The 2,500-nt window shown below is 48.8% G+C and overlaps 1 long non-coding RNA gene and 1 other non-coding gene across 2 annotated transcripts in view; both read right to left on the bottom strand.

Annotated features, from left to right (window-relative positions):
- LOC125773469 (uncharacterized) overlaps nucleotides 1-1,345 on the bottom strand; it is a 29,656-nt gene extending 28,311 nt beyond the window's left edge. The window contains exon 1 of the long non-coding RNA XR_007420129.1: nucleotides 831-1,345. This is a non-coding gene — a long non-coding RNA (uncharacterized LOC125773469). The remainder of the gene's footprint in view (nucleotides 1-830) is intronic.
- LOC125773475 (5.8S ribosomal RNA) lies at nucleotides 302-459 on the bottom strand. The gene has a single exon (XR_007420135.1). It is a non-coding gene; the product is annotated as a 5.8S ribosomal RNA (ribosomal RNA).
- Nucleotides 1,346-2,500: the final 1,155 nt, after the last annotated feature.

Raw genomic sequence — 2,500 nt, forward strand, 5'->3', positions numbered from 1 at the left:
AAATCTTGGACATCAAAGAGGTTTTCGATTGAATTTCCCCATGTTTCACAACGTACTCTTAGCGGTATCCTACGATACGTCTCACTCTATTTGTGTGTGTGCGCGTTTACGTGCGTGCGATTTATGCGGTTCACCCCTTTACTTTCAGCGCCCTGCGGTCCCAACAAAGGTCCCGAGCACGCCATTATGCACAGTGTGGAAGCGTGTTTCCCCCACGACACTAGACGGGCTGCTCGCCATAGTGTTCTATTGTGGCACGCTCCACCCTGAAGTTTGGTTTGTTGTATATCAAGGAATTGATAGGCACTCAAGAATGTGTGCATCGGCCGGGTTTAATCGTCCGACGCGCAATATGCGTTCAACTTATCGGTGTTCATGTGTCCTGCAGTTCACATTGTGACGCGCATTTAGCTGCGGTCTTCATCGATCCATGAGCCGAGTGATCCCCTGCCTAGGGTTTTATAGTAAGGTTCCCAATGTAACACAATCCCGGTGGTACGTCCAAAGACTAACTTTCTGACTAAGTTGTCTTTATTACCCAATAGTCCCAGGCCTTGTGACTTGTGGCTCATGTCTACGCCCATGGCCACCATTCGCTAAGATAGTTTTGAAGTCACTTTGAAGGCCCAGGAACAACTCTCTTAGCACATCGGTTAACCTGGCGCCGCAGTCAACTCATGTGCTTGGATCGGATCGAGCTATTGAGTATTGGGCCTGCATACTCGCTCATCCGTATCCTTTGCGTACCGCCCCATGGCCCTTGTATGTCTGCACCACAGTTCCTGTTCGTTCCGTGCCTATGGCCGGATACGTATTGCACATCGGTATACCTGTCGCTACTCAGGCAACTCGTGTGCGTGGATTGGATCGAGAACATGGTGTGTGCCCCATGTTATAATTGATAGTCCATATCCACTTTATAGGTTAAAGTCATAAGTTGTGATTGCACAACCATTCTTCATAAGAGTTTAATCACTCTTCAACTAACTTTCGTTCTGGTGTCTTGGTATCAAATCGCGTAAGACACAAGATTCTACTGGCCAAATAGAATCTAGCACATTGGTTAACCTGGCGCCGCAGTCAACTCATGTGCTTGGATCGGATCGAGCTATTGAGTATTGGGCCTGCATACTCGCTCATCCGTATCCTTTGCGTACCGCCCCATGGCCCCGTCCTTAGAGTTAATGACTAGTAGGCTTAACTCTTTGTATGTCTGCACCACAGTTCCCGTTCGTTCCGTGCCGTGGCCGGATACGTATTGCACATCGGTATACCTGTCGCTACTCAGGCAACTCGTGTGCGTGGATTGGATCGAGCTCATGGGGTGTGTAGAGATTCCATGTTATAATTGCAAGTCCATATCCACTTTATAGGTTAAAGTCATAAGTTGTGATTGCACAACCATACTTCATAAGAGTTTAATAACTCTTCAACTAACTTTCGTTCTGGTGTCTTGGTATCAAATCGCATAAGACACAAGATTCTACTGGCCAAATAGAATCTAGCACATTGGTTAACCTGACGCCGCAGTCAACTCAGGTGCTTGGATCGGATCGAGCTATTGAGTATTGGGCCTGCATACTCGCTCATCCGTATCCTTTGTGTACCGCCCCATGGCCCCGTCCTTAGAGTTAATGACTAATAGGCTTAACTCTTGTTTGTCTGCACCACAGTTCCCGTTCGTTCCGTGCCGTAGCCGGATACGTATTGCACAGTAGTAGACACCGTAATCTGACGTATCTAACACACCACTATTGTAACTCGTCGTCCAAGGACCTTTCAAGTGCCTGATGGCCAGGGGAGCTCTTACACGGCACGGAGACACAGTGATGCTCGCCCATCAAAGTGTACAACGATCGAGTTTGCTTAAGTGTCTGGGTACCTACACACCAGACACAATGCAATGGCCATGGATCCACACAAGGCACATCACATGCAGAAAGCTTCACCAGATTATGACACATACCACACTCTTGTAACTCGTCGTCGAAGGGGCGTTCAAAGTGCCTTACGGCTAGGGGAGATCTAGCACGGCACGGAGACACAGTGATGGTTGCCCATCAAAGTGTACAACGATCGAGTTTGCTTTCCGCGCAAGCGTTCTAAGTGTCTGGGTACCTACACACCAGACACAATGCAATGGCCACGGATCCACACAAGGCACATCACATGCAGAAAGCTTCACCAGATTCTGACACATACCACACTCTTGTAACTCGTCGTCGAAGGGGCGTTCAAAGTGCCTTACGGCTAGGGGGGATCTAGCACGGCACGGAGACACAGTGATGGTCACCCATCAAAGTGTACAACGATCGAGTTTGCTTTCCGCGCAAGCGTTCTAAGTGTCTGGGTATCTAAGCACCAGACACAATGCAATGGCCACGGATCCACACAAGGCACATCACATGCAGAAAGCTTCACCAGATTCTGACACATACCACACACATGCAACTCGTCGTCGAAGGGGCGTTCAAGTGCCTTACGGCTAGGGGAGATCTAG

The sequence above is a fragment of the Anopheles funestus genome (assembly GCF_943734845.2).
Source record: "Anopheles funestus chromosome X unlocalized genomic scaffold, idAnoFuneDA-416_04 X_unloc_35, whole genome shotgun sequence".
In the NCBI taxonomy this organism is placed as follows: Eukaryota; Metazoa; Arthropoda; class Insecta; order Diptera; family Culicidae; genus Anopheles; species Anopheles funestus.